Source organism: Lactuca serriola, chromosome 6, assembly GCF_051521515.1.
Source record: "Lactuca serriola cultivar US96UC23 chromosome 6, Lser_US96UC23_V15, whole genome shotgun sequence".
Lineage (NCBI taxonomy): Eukaryota > Viridiplantae > Streptophyta > Magnoliopsida > Asterales > Asteraceae > Lactuca > Lactuca serriola.
This window is the reverse complement of record NC_136413.1, coordinates 27,022,906-27,036,333: the sequence shown is the minus strand read 5'-3', so window position 1 is coordinate 27,036,333 and position 13,428 is coordinate 27,022,906.

The following is a 13,428-nucleotide window of genomic DNA, read 5'->3' as shown; positions in this document are numbered from 1 at the left end:
AAATGGACTTCTCAAGCTTGCACACTCTATTGGGATACTTTGGATCGACAAAACCCTCTGGCTGAGCCATGTAAACATCCTCAGCCAACATCCCATTTAGGAAATCGGTCTTAACATCCATCTGCCATATCTCATAATCATGAAATGCAGCAATGGCTAGCATCACCCTAATAGACTTTATCTTATCAACTGGCGAGAAGGTCTCATCATAGTTAACTCCGGGAGTTTGAGTAAAGCCCTTCGCAACCAATCGTGCCTTATACATGTGCACATTCCCATCCACGTCGGTCTTCTTCTTGAAGATCCATTTGCACCCCACCATCTTACGTCCGGGCACATTGTCAACCAAATTCCAAACTTGGTTGTCATACATGGACTAAATCTCGCTGTCCATTGCCTCTTTCCATTTTGCAGACTCTGGGCCTGCCATGGCTTCCTTATAGCTATTAGGTTCATCTAGATTTATTAGTGTACCATCACTAATATAAGTGTCCCCTTCGGTAGTAATATGAAAGCCATAAAAATGGGGTTGAACTCTAACTCTTTCGGGACGTCTAAGAGGTAAGGACTCGCCAATTGGTTCAACCGGAGTTTCCTCCACGGGTTGAGCGCCAACGATAGAGGTTCCTTCATGACTCGACTCTTGAATCTCTTCAAGATCGATTTGACTCCCACTGTTCCCTTGGCTTATGAGTTCTCGTTCTCGAAATACTCGTCTGCTCGCAACGAAGACAACATTCTCACTCGGTCTATAGAAGAGATATCCAAAGGATTTTTGCGGGTAGCCGATGAAAGTACACCGCTCACTACGAGGTTCGATCTTGTCGTGAGTTTCTCGTCTTACGAAAACTTCACAGACCCAAACCTTGATATGTGCCAACGAGGGAGCTTTCCCTGTCCACATCGCGTGAGGTGTTTTTGCAACCTTCTTTGTAGGGACTCGGTTAAGCATATGGGCGGCAGTCTCTAAGGCATACCCCCAGAAAGAGATAGGTAGTGAAGCACGGCTCATCACAGAACGAACCATGTCTAACAGGGTTGGGTCAGGGCCTGACTCATCATCCTAAGCATCTTGAAAAGGGACACAAAGCCCGGCCAAGTCCATGTTGCCAAGGCGAAGATAGCCGTCAAAATCCATCTCAGTGAACGTCGCCATTACATCCTCTATCTCTTGGGTCTTGACGGCCACGTTCACCGTCATCTCTGGGTGAAATACCCCAACAAATACATGCTCACTTCCAACTATCTTTCCCCGCTCCACGCCTGCCGCAACGCAAGCTGCCTACACATGAACCAACATTGGACAAAGTAGGGGCTCTCGATCACCCTGTCCACCACCTGTCTAAGCCCATCGCGAAGGATCTACGAAATATCCATCTCCAACACCCCTCTTGGAGCTCCCTCCCCAACCAGGTCACCCTCCCGCTCTTTCGTTTTCTTGCTTAGGCCAATATTCTCCAAACTCAGGGCTCCCATGCGATAATTCAAGCGCCTTACCTCCTCTTCTAGCTTTTCCACTTGTTCTTTCAAGCTTGCCTTATCACAGAATGCCACCTCTTGCTGGGCCTCCCAGCTGCGTTTTTCGGTTTCCATCTTTTCCATCTATGCTTTTAGCTTTGCACATTTGATGCTCATCATGTCCGAATGAGACTGGATGGTATCTATATCGGATATACGTTCAAAAGCGGAAACTAGGTAAGATGACACTTGGGCAGCGACATAGCGAAGACCGTCGGCGATGTGCTCATCCGCTAGGACAACAAAAGCCTCTATGGTGGCAGGCGGAAAAGCGTGCTTATATCACTGAAGACTAGGTGGTTCAGTTTTGGGAGTTAGGCTCTAAGATGGCCTGTAGCCACCGACATAAGAACCTGCAAAGGGGGACATTTCCTATTTTACCAGAAGCAGTTGACACGAGACCTTGGGGAGGTGAAGACCCAACCTTCTCCTTCGCTCCTCCAGCAGTAGGATTAAGGTTGGCCATACCGGTGTTGTCTTTCTCTGTAGGACTGGGTGGTTCAATTTCCCTGTTGTGTGCCCCCTCCAGTAGTTTCGGAGGACTTTATTGGGGGCACGAGTGGAACCCTCAGAACCCCCTAGCAAGAAACTCAGATTATGTTTCTTACGGCATATCGGATCAGTGCTAACGATCTCAGCATGACCGCCGAACGAGGCCTCCAAGAAAGCAAAACGCATCTTGACACGAAGGAGACTCCTCAGTGACCCGGAAGGGGTAGGATCCTTATAAGAACATCCAATAACAACAACGTACTACTGATCTGGATCCTCGTCGATGCCAGTAGCACTTTCAGAACCGATGGTAACCTCGATTCCTAGATCACTAACACATAGACCTTGAAGAGCTTTCTCTAAGGAGATAACCTCCTCCATACCTAACAACAAAGCAAATGCAACAACGGTTAACAAAATTACCAATTTTCAAGGGTTTCTCCGAGTAAAAGGGGGGGGGGAGGACAAGAGAAAACAGAAGAAGAAGCATTATACCTTGTTTCTTGACAAAAAAAAACTCGGCAATATTCCCACGATCCCTCCAAGCGTCGCTCATCCCATTGGCGCCCAAGAAGCAGTCAAGACAATCCTCTCCGTTGATGTTGATATTCTCCAAGGCATCATCTAGTTCCTTGTCAACACCAAAGAGCGTTGGTGTGTGGTCCACATACGCCTTAGTCCTTTGGTAGCTAAGCACCACAAGGTCGCTGTTAACCCATAGCAACTTCTCCTGCCAGTTCTTCTTAGAATTCTTGTCGAGGATGAGGGTAGGGACTCCCCGCCGACGAGAAAGGGTCCGATTCCCAGACTGGGTAGAAGCGATGAAGAAATACTAGAATGTCGGAACTGTTGGCTGACGGCCTAGGGCACGACAGAGGAGTTAAAAACTCACTATCTTTTTTATGGCAATTGGGGTCATCTCCCTCACGAAAAACCCATATTCATGGATAATCATATTGAAGAAGTCGGTAGTGGGAAAATGCAGACCCACATCGAATAAGTTGATCAGAATGCCGACCTTGCCCTCGGGAGGACTGTACAGCGACGCATCGGGAAGAGGAATTTGAACCTCATGTTCGGGACAAACTCAAATCAAAACTGAAAACATTCACATTCCTCGGCAGTAAGATCCCTTCCAAAAGTACTGTAACACCGTAAATTTTCAAACAAATTTTTTCATTTTAAAAATCACTTAATTCTCATAAACACATTTCACCGAAACCCAAGTGTCAAATCATCAAAACATAACTCCATAATTGTTTGATTAAAAATCCAAGATCCTCGGAACATAACTCTTTGTCTCGTGTGTACAATCGAGTCGGCGCCTTCCCGATATACTTAGAAGTATCTTAAACACATATCATATACCACGGTAAGCACGAAGCTTAGCGAGTTCCCAAAAATACCACAAATAACTCATTATCCTCTCATGGCTATATCTCAAGTAAGACCCTCTGGTCGATGTGTCTCAATGGAACCCTTCGGTCCCACAACTCGGGTGGACCCTCCGTGTAACATCCATAAAATTCGAGCCAATTTAAAACTTTTTGAATCATTTCAAACCATTCAATTATTACAATTTGTTTTCAAAATAGTTTAAACATCAGATCTCCTATAAATCATAATCATCAATCAAGGAAGTGTACAGTCATGCCTTCGCCTTCCCGCGGCCATCCGCTGAACCTGAAACAATAAACTAAAACTGTAGGCCCGAAAGCTTAGTGAGTTACCCCCAAAATACCAATTCCAAACAGATAACCATATCATATAACATATAATTAATAGAACAGCCATGCATCACGAGTCTATAGTATAACTGGTCCGCCCGCACCGAGCCTTCAGTCCACCTGGTCCACTCTCTGAGTCTACAATACGACTAGACCACCCGCACCGGGCATTCAGTTTATATGGCCCACACTCCGATCCTCGGCACGTTTGGACCGCCCTCTTGGGGCATTCAGCCTATCCGGACTGCTCATCGGGCCTTCAGCCTGACTATATGCCCTCCCGCGTCTACAGTCTATCCGGTCCGCCTTGGGTATGTTGGCCTACAACACAAAGCAGGACCCGCCTCAACCCAAACCCCAATCAAACAACCATGTGCACATATAACATATAATCACATAACAGGCCATAGACAAACAAACCGATCTAACAGATCATATAGAATAACAACATCCTAACCAACATCATCCTATATACCACGATACCGACCTAACCGGTCATTAACACAACATCATCCTATATACTAGGATACCGACCTAAACCAGGTCACTAACATAATACCATCCTAACTACCAGGATGCACATCTAGCATATCAATAAACATATCAAACAAAACCAGGATACAAATCCGATAAAGGGCCGGCCGTGGTGCCTTAGACCCTGTTGATATAGTGAGGATAACTCACCTCGCAAGAAACTCGTAAGGTAGTGTCAAACTCTTCCAGATGTTGCTCTAACTCCAACACCTATATTCACCAATGCCCCTTTGCTATCAAAATCCAATTTACCAATATACACTCAACAGTCCAATAGTCAACCCTTGGTCAAAGTCAAAGTCAACAATCCATGTTGACCTCAACTCGTCGAGTGCAACCAGCCACTCGTTGAGTTCCTTGCATAACTCGCCAACTCGCCGAGTCACATGAGCGACTCGTCGAGTTCCAAGTGTCAGTGGCCGTAAACCCCTTGGTCAACTCGACGGGTTTCCCTATACAACTCGTCGGGTTCATACATGTCCAAAGGTTGGGAAAACCCTAGCCGACTCGTCGATTCACTTGACTGGCTTGCCGAGCCCAAGGCAATCTTCATCAGACTCGCCGACTCGATCATCCAACTCATTGAGTCTACAACTATCTTCATCGGACTTGTCGAGTTGTCCTGACACTCGTCGAGTCCATTCAGTCCTTCATCCATACAGAGGCTTTTTAAGCCATGCTAAGGCTTCATATTGTAGATCCAGTCCCCCAAGGCATGTTTATCACGTAAAGTTGCAAACGTTACGTGCATGCAAGGTGCTAATGACCTAAATCAAGCAAAAGAAGAGGTTTTAGGATAAAGAGCTTCACAAGCATGCTAAGGACTAAGACTTTATGATGATAAGAGCCAAGAGGAGCCTAGATCTGAAGTTGCAACTTCAAATATTGGTTCATCACTCGAAATGCAACACCATGTGCCTAAGATGGCCCCAAAACTCAAATATAAAAGGGATCTAGCTTGAAGAAGCTCAAGGTGATGACCTGATACCTCCAAATGATAATAAACTGAGGTAGACTGCAGATCCCCAACTGTTCCTTGCTCAAAGCTTCTTGATCTTCAAGCCTTTCCTATCCCCGAAATTTAGGGTTTCATCTGTCAGCTCCTACTCGTCGAGTCCCTTCTTGAACTCGGCGAGTAGGTCACTTAAACACGCGGACCAACCCGCTGCTACTCGGCGAGTCAGGCAACCGAATCGTCGAGTAGACCTTGAAATCATGAGAAATTATAACCACAAATTGATACACGGGAATCGGGGCGTTACACTCTAGTCCTAACTCAGTAAATCTCAGCATAATAAACAACATTATCACAAAGACATAGTGCAGGATATCACAATACTCAATATAAGCACATAAGACCCTCCGGTCACACAAAGGTTACCACTCTAGGTAAAGTATAATGTGAAGACTCGCCTCGTAAGAAAGCAAGAAAATAATCTCGTACATCAATCTCCGAATTAGCCTCCGGCTAACACATAGGATAATTATCTCTAATTAATACTCGATTCACAACTCTAATAAACCAAAGGTATTTTCTCTCTCTCTCTCTAACTCTTGGAATGGTTAAAAGACCATTTTACCCATCCATGGTTACCATAATCCATGTGTTGACCAAACCCTAAAGTCAACAGAATTCAACACTCGAGTCAACTGTCTATGTTGACCTGACTCGCCGAGTGCATATATATGACTCGTCGAGTCCCCGTTGTTCATGCAGAACATCGCGAAAACCCAACTTAAGTCGTCAAGTTGTCTCATCAACTCACTGAGTTAACCATATCCAGACTCATCGGGGAAAACCCTAGTCGACTCATCGAGTGAGCTCATTGACTCGTCGAGTCCCTTAAGTCAAATACTCCAGATCTGACTTCCTAATGCTCGATTATGACGTAAAGCTTCAATCTTTACATTCATGCATGGCATATTTTCTCCATAATGCCAATCCAAGCTCTACCAAAGGGTTAGATGCACAAGATCTTATCTATAGCTCAATAATGTTCGGGTCTTTGGACTCACAAGACCTCCTACACTCCAGATCTGAGGTTTCAACCTCAAATCATGCTCAAAGGACTCAAAGGACACAAAAGGGATGAGGAAAATACCTAGAACTCCCCAAACTAAGATCTTACAAGAAAAATGATCAAGATAGCATTTTTTAGCTCAAATATACGCTATCCACTGAGAACCTCTATATCCAAATGTTCTTTCCTTGCTTCAAGCCAAAATGCTCTAAGTGCACCAAAATGTTCTTCTCTAAAAGTGCACCAAAATGCTCTAGATGGCCTCTCCTTCTCACGCAACATGCTAAAACTCGATTAGGGTTCTTCACAGTACTCAAGGGTGATTAGGGAGACGGAAATGAGGGCTTAAGGCCCTTTAAATAGGACACAAACCTGGAAAAATTAGGGTTTCCTCGCACAGCCACTACTCGTCGATTCAGGGTCCTCCGAATCGTCGAGTAGACTTTAAAAGTCTTGCGTCCAATTAGTCTATACCCGGCGAGTTGGTGCTCCCCAACTCGTCGAGTCGCCGTGTTCTCATGAATACAATATATTAAATAAGACACCTGGGAGTCAGGATGTTGCAATTCTCCCCCACTAGAATCTGACTTCGCCCTCGAAGTCAGCCTCCGGAAACAACTCGGGGTATTGCTCTCGTATCGCGGACTCCGACTCCTAAGTCCACTCGGATCCTCTGCGGTGCTCCCACCACACCTTAAATAAATGCACCTCTTTGTTCCTCAGGTTCTTTACTTTTCTATCCAAAATCGCAACCAGCCTCTCAATATAGTTTAGGCGGTCATCCACCTGAATATCCTCCAATGGCACCACTGTCGTCTCATGTCATACAACAATCTCTTTCCCAAAAACACACAACCCATATAGGAACTCCCTATCCCGCAACAAGACAGATCCGTTTGCCGTTGCGGTTCTAGTTCTGACTCTTCAGAACCTGGAAACTCTAGTAGTCTGACTCCCTGCACGACCGACCATGCAAGATATCATCATGCCATTCGCTCATCGAATGACCCATCTCAAAATCATACCTCCAACTCTAATTATCTTGGTGCTACTAATGAAATCAGATCATTGACCATAACAACTATCGAACACTCATACCTGACATATCAGTCGATCCAGGTCGTACTTCAAAGGAACAAAAAGGGTCACAACTCATCAGAGACCCATCAACTACACTCCTATCAGAACCCATCTGAACAAAACAAACCTTAATACTCTGTTCTCAACACAAGAAAATGATCATGCCCGCTCAGAAGTATCCTCGGACCTCCATGAACATAAGCCCCAGCTCCCTCTCACATATCCCTTCCAAGACTGAGCACCAGGTCAGCTCCCGACCTAGCAGTCGAACCTCCAAAGGTTACCCATTGCACTCCCAATAAAACGACTATACAGGCTTCCTTCTCACAATACCTATCTCGGCCCATCGAGACACACAAGTCACAAAGTTCGCCTTACCTCAAGCGAATACTACAACCCCATATGAAGTCGCCTCACCTCTGACCTCTGTCGTCTATTATTTCTAGTTCCATGTGTCTCGCGATCCTTCCCGTAACAATGAACTGACCCACTCGTGTCTAAGATATCAGATGGAAATCAATAACCCTCAAAATGAATCCCATCTATGAATCCGGAATCTCATCATGTCTACTCAATACACAAATTGATCTAAACTCAAACTCGAGAGTCTGATTCAACAGCAGAATTGGTACCACTCATTTCCAATCTGATACTCAACCCATGACCTAGGATTCGCGAATTCATGCACTCACTATCTCTCCAATTCCTTCTGAGTGTGATAACCCCTACTCAACTCGGGATATGATGATTCCTGACCGTCACGGAGACCCCAGTCTCGCCCCTGGTCCAGCTACCTGGTTCCCAAAGACTAAATTGTTAAGGCTACCCAAGCATAAGAACTCCTCTGCGTAATGATCTAACTCGTGAATACTACAGGTCCCCATAGTTTCAAATATCTATCTTATTGACTACTGAGTGCTACAGTTCCCCCGTAGTCTTAAGACACTCCTTCATTGACTCATGAATGCTACGACTCCTCGCAGACTTACGACACCCTCTCACTGACTCGTGAATGCTACGGCTCCCCGCAGTATCACAAAACTCTTTCGCTAACCAGTGGATACTATGGCTCCCTGCAGTATCACGACACTCTCTCGCTGACTAGTGAGTACTCTGGCTCCCCGCAGTATCACGACACTCTCTCGCTAACCAGTGAATACTATGGCTCCCTGCAGTATCACGACACTTTGTTTTATAACTCCACCATCTCATCCTCAGGTGATCACCACACTGCGTTCACTAACTCATACCCCACGGCCAACATAGATATGTGCACACACCTCCCCAGATTATGCACCACCACTATTTATGTAAATTCTCGTAGACAAGGCACTTTTCTCAACACAGTCACACCCTTGGACAATCTGCGTCTGGCGACAATTAACTAACGACCTCTTACATGGAAATATAGTAACCAGATCTTCCACTTGTCGTCTGACAAACCTAGATCTCATAATGATCCAACAATATAGAACATCATACTCGGATACCCTAATACAACATTTCAAAATCTCATGATGTCTTGCCTCACCCATTGATCTTCCACTCACGGCATCACACTCAGATACCGCGGTACACTATCTCAGAATCTCACAACATCTCGATACGACCACTTATATCCCTCTGGCACAACTCGTAACCTCGAAATACTCCAACCCATGATTTGAAACACATAGGAGTCACCAATGACTAAGAACACGTAGACGACAATCTGAAACCCATCCTCTACTGCTCAAAACTCATGCGAGAATCCTCATACCGACTCTGAAGTTGGTTGCTAAATCAATTGTTTCCCTTCCCAAAGTACATATAACAATCCATTCATCGAAATATAAGTTCTCTACAATCGAAACTGGACCTCACAAGCCAACCGGCTCGAACTCAGCCACTACAACTCAAAGAATTCCTAACCACAATAAATACCCTCACCAGCAGTTACACTCTGCGGATACACTCATCCTTTCCTGAACACGTACAACATGCATCATCTTGCTCTGCACCTTGCCTCATCTACCAATAACCTAAATCTCATGTGCCCGTACCGTAGCTCTCCATAACCAGTTCTCTAACCGCACCTGAACAGACCGCTGATGTTTCTCAATAGAATACCCAGTTCTCCCCCACTCAGGGTTCGAACCATCACCAATTGGCATACCAACAGTCTACTCCACAGACTGTTTCACTAGGTACTTCACACTTGACTCTTGGAATGTGCACCGTAACGCTTGATGTTCATCCTGATAGAGATTAAACAACTCCAAATATCGCGAACCTTGGATGAAATTCTCAGAATCCTCCCCACGTGACTATCTCTAGTCATCTCAAAATCTCATACCGACACATCGTCGGATATCCCAACTGTCCTAAATTAGTCACGACTCTCGATCTGGAAATAATTCGCTATCACACACCTCGTCTCCGATCTCTCAACCAACATTCCATCACATGGATTATCATAGAAGCAATAGACCTCACTCTCACATTTGATACACAACGTGACAATGTGGGTCGCCCCCCCGTTATACTCCTCTTGATCACATGGAACTACTGCTAAAAAGTATGCCTTACTCAACTAAGGCATATCCTTGTCACCATCTATCTCGGTTCTCATGGATGAATCTCTAACAGAATAAGAAATACCTCACAATGAACATACCACAATTACTCTGGTGAAAATATCGCAATTATGTGCTACCCCTCGGGGTTACCTCCAAACTCTGGAACCGGAAACTCGTTATCTCGTTCGCTTCACACGAGAAGCGGAATATTGTAACTATCGTCACAGGATGTGGTATCTCAACCATTGGTCCATCACTCAACTCAGTCTGTAATCCTCCTATGCGTATCACCTCCACTTTTCCTCAAGTCCTGTGTCTCCAACTGGTAGCCCACCAATCAATTCCCTGGGATCTAAACTCAGTCTCCTCACAAGGTACACTCTATCGAAGCTCAACTGACATGGCCCTCTCGCCCCACAGTTTATCATATCCATTCTCAGTCTGAACACCCATCGTCGGATAACTCGTAAAAATGGAAACACAATCTGCTACGAATCATGGTTCTCGAACCATGTTATCTCCCTAATACCCGCTATATGGAACCTATGGAATCCTCCCCATTTTGAGTATCGGTCCTCCGCTTTCAGTAGTCCATGCCCATACTACCTGCCACATCTACCCATACTTTCCACATAGATAGTCCCAAATTTCCTAAGTAGCTGCTCAACCTTCTCAATCACCAATCCCATCACACATGATCGCTCTCCAGTGAATACTCTCCTTTATCAGCGTACTCATCTGACTAAGGTATCTCCCTAGGCTCTTCCTAGGTTCTCACACTTCTCTGCCATCAGCTGCTGAAGAACTCCTCATGATGCCAGCCATTTACCTCCTAAATATCATCATACTCACTTAGTAGTTGTCTCCCATCATCCAGAGTCCTACAAAGCACAAAGCAAGCAGCATTAGGGCATCGAATAACCTCCACCAACACATAAGACCAATCTAGTATACAACCACACTTGCTCTATCCACAACTCAATAGGTATCACTGAACCCAGGCAACCCTACCCCTTGTGGGTATCTAACTACTCCCTTAGTAGACCCCTCATAAGCTCACCTAGGTATCTCTCCTAGATTATCTCTCGACTTAGAACTCTCTCTCTTTAAGTGATTTCTACTAGGTACTCTTACTCAGCACGTACTCAAGGCACATAACAGATGGCAACGACTACTAGGCTAAGACATCACAAATCAGACAACTCTAGCCCTAAATACGAAGTACTTAGCCTATCCTCTAGCATGCATCACTGATATCTCATAAATATCTCCTAACACAAATAAGTAAGGGTATTTTGGAAAATCACCGTTCGAGCTCTCGCTGATTGTACACACTGCTCCAACTCGTTTTTTCTTAAAACGCTTTCTCATTTTTAGAAAAAAAATTATTTATTTTGAATTTTTTTCTCAAATCCTTAGTTTGAGTCCAGACACACCCGAAGATATATCTGAATCCCTCAAACCAAGGCTCTGATACCAACTTGTAACACCATACATTTTCAAACAAATTATTCATATTAAAAATCACTTAATTCTCATAAACTCATATCACCAAATCCCAAGTGTCAAATCATCAAAACACATTGATTAAAAATACAGGATCCTCAGAACATAACTCTTTCTCTTGTGTCTACAATCGAGCCGGCGCCTTCCCGATATCTTGAAAAGTACCTGAAACACATATCACATAACAAGGTAAGCATGAAGCGTAGTGAGTTCCCCTAAATACCACACATAACTCATTAGCCTCTCATGGCTATATCTCAGGTAAGACCCTCTAGTCGATGTGTCTCAGTGGCACCCTCCGGTCCTAACTCGGTAAAGCTCAGCATAATACACAACATTATCACAATGACATAATGCAGGATATCACAATACTCAATATAAGCACATAAGACCCTCCAGTCACACAAAGGTTACCACTCTAGGTAAAGTATAGTGAGAAGAGTCACCTCATAAGTAAGTAAGCAAATAATCTCGTACATCAATCTCCGAATCAGCCTCCACCTAACACATAGGAGAATTATCTTTAATTAATAATCTATTCATAACTCTAATAAACCAAAGGTTATTCTCTCTCTCTCTCTGTCTCTCTATCTATCTCTAACTCTTTGAATGGTTAAAAGACCATTTTACCCCTCCATGGTTCCCATAATCCCTGTGTTGACCAAACCCTAAAGTAAACAGAATTCAACACTCGAGTCAACTGTCTATGTTGACCTGACTCGCCGAGTGCATATATATGACTCGTCAAGTCCCCCTTGTTCCTTTAGAACATCGCGAAAACCCAACTTAACTCGTCGAGTTGTCTCATCAACTCGCCTAGTTACCCATATCCAGACTCATCGGGGAAAAACCTAGTTGACTCATCGAGTCAGCTCATTGACTTGTTGAGTCCCTTAAGTCAAATTCTCATTCAGACGTTTTGAGGCAGAACCCATGCCCCATACTCCATATTTGACTTCCTAAGGCTTGATTATGACGTAAAGCTTCGATCTTTACATTCATGCAAGGCATATTTGCTCCATAATGCCAATTCAAGCTCCACCAAAGGGTTAGATGCACAAGATCTTATATCTAGCTCAACAAAGTTTGGGTCTTTGGACTCACAAGACCTCCTACACTCCAAATCTGAGGTTTCAACCTCAAATCATGCTTAAAGGACTCAAATGACACAAAAGGGATGGGGAAAAAGCCCAAAACTCCCCAAAATAAGATCTCATAAGAAAAATGATCAAGGTAGCATCTTTTTACCTCAACCAAAAGTTATGCACTAAGAACCTCTAGATCCAAACGTTCTTTCGTTGCTTCAAGCCTTGATGCTTTCCTCTTCTTCTCTCAAAGTGCACCAAAATGCTCTTGATGGCCTCTCCGTCTCACACAATATGCCAAAACTCGATTGGGGTTCTTCACAGTACTCAAGGGTGATGAAGGAGGCAAAAATGAGGGGTTAAGGCCCTTTAAATAGGACACAAACCCGAAAAAATTAGGGTTTCCTCTCACAGCCCCTACTCGTCGAGTCGACTCTAAAAGTCCCACTTCTAACTAGTCTCTACTCGGCGAGTTGGTGCTCCCCAACTCTTCGAGTCTCCCTGTCCTCATGAATAAAATACACTAAATAAGACACCTGGGAGTCAGGATGTTACAAGAACGTGCAGTAGCCATGGAAGAATGCAAAGGAAAGGTCGAAAAGGTTCTTTGGGGAAAGAAGACAAAAAGAGAAAGGCAGAAAGTAAGGAGGGAATGTCAGGATGAATAGAGGTTTAAATGCTACTAAAGGAGCAACGAACTGTTTTCATGACGAAACTGCCGAACATCAGCGATTTTGCCCTATCAACCGCGTAAGCTATCAGTAGAAGCTCGCCACATGTCTGTGAGTATACCTGAACGATTTAGCTACATCATTAACACTGATGCCGACTGGTCTAAGGTACTTGTCAATGTTACCGTACACGGCCACATTAAAATTAACGAAAAGCATAAATGGGATGTTATCAA